The sequence below is a fragment of the Diceros bicornis genome, chromosome 26 (assembly GCF_020826845.1).
Source record: "Diceros bicornis minor isolate mBicDic1 chromosome 26, mDicBic1.mat.cur, whole genome shotgun sequence".
NCBI classification, from domain to species: domain Eukaryota; kingdom Metazoa; phylum Chordata; class Mammalia; order Perissodactyla; family Rhinocerotidae; genus Diceros; species Diceros bicornis.
In genome coordinates, this window is record NC_080765.1 from 3,511,104 (window position 1) to 3,512,781 (window position 1,678).

Here is a 1,678-nt window from a genome sequence, read left to right on the forward strand (position 1 = left end):
AACCTATTATTGTGATGCCAGATTTTTTTTCAAATACTTCACCTCAAACAACATCCCGCAACAGACTGAATGCAGAAGCAGCTATCCGAGTCCAGGTGAGTTCTAAGAGATCTGCAAAACTGTGAAACAGTGCTACTCTTCTATTTTTGGTTTTGGAAAACAATCACTTTTCATGAAATTGTTATGTATCTTAACATGTAATGAGTTTTTATTATTCTTAAACAAATGAGTATTTTTAATTTCTAGTTTTTGATACACCCCACATAAACAAAAGCTCTTACGAGTTGTATACAGGGATATGAGATGAAAAAGTTTGAGAATCACTGCATTCAGGAACTCTTAAAACTGGATAGAAATGCAGCGACAGCATTTTATCTCAAGAGAAATTTAAGCATCTGTGGAAATCCTCTGGGCAAATTCCAGTCTTATGTCAAATTCCAGGCACTTGTAATGAGAAATTACACCGAGGAACAAGAGTGTAATAGTAGCAACTTCCAGGAGCTACCCTTCTTTCTGAAGAGCCTTGGTGAGCCTGGATTTTAAATAAACTTGACTGTTCTGACCTTGCCCAAATCTGTATTTTCCTATTGGCAAGACATCTGATTTCTCTCTGCACTCAGTAACTCCGACCCTAAAAGAGCTCAGTGAATGCGTGCTGAACCTTGGCTGCTGCTCAGTTTCTCACAGAAGCAGCCTGGTATTAGCAGGCAAAGCTCAGAAGGACTCAAGGCGGGGACTCCAATGTGGGTTACTGGGGAGTTGTGGGACCTTAGGCACATCCTTCACTTCTATTTCCACAGCTATACCTGTAGCAGCACGCTCTTAGGGTGGTTCTGAGTGACAGATGAGCTAACACCGGTGGATTCATTCAGTACATGGCAAAAACCTAATCACACAGTGTTATTGCTAAATTGTGAATTAAAATTATTCAAAAAATTAACAAGCCATCCTCTTCTACTGCATGAACTAATGCTCCCTCCTCTTTACTGGAGCACACCCAAGCTGATGGAGGAGGAAAGCTTTTGCCCGGGCATTCTTTCCTGTGGACAAATCCCTCCTCACAGCTGGTCAGGGCAGAACACTCCCCCCACACCCAGGGAGGCAATTCACTAGGTGGGCACATTCTGACAGCTGCCATCAGCAACAACAGGCTGTTGAGAGCTCAGCCCATACCAACTAAGGCTGCTGACCACCTCAGAAGGACTAAAAAACCCAAGACAATTTATTTATGAACACTTTTAAGTGCAAGGAACCACCTCTCCTAAGACTTACTGACATCTCCAACAATACCGGGCACCGGAGATACCAAACCAGGTATGTGACTCAGCTTTATTTAGACCCACAACTCCAAGGCTCAGAAGTTTAGTAATTTGTCCAAGGATCAAAAGGAGCCATGATTCAAACTCAGACCTCCAGAAAGGCCTTCAGAGATCTAGTTGAAAGCGCTCATTCTGTAAAAGAAAGAATGGAGGCCCAAACGTACAATGATTTTTCAAGGTCAGTAAACCCAGGTCTAGTTCCCAGATACAGGCATTTTCCAATATATACTGTCTTGCCCCTTCCCCCCGAATCCAACGTCATTCTTTGAGTGGGGGAGAGGGGAACTCTCATGTCCAATCGAACCTTCCAAAGCAAAGGAAAAATTAAACTCATTAAATAAAACTAAGTAGCACTGATA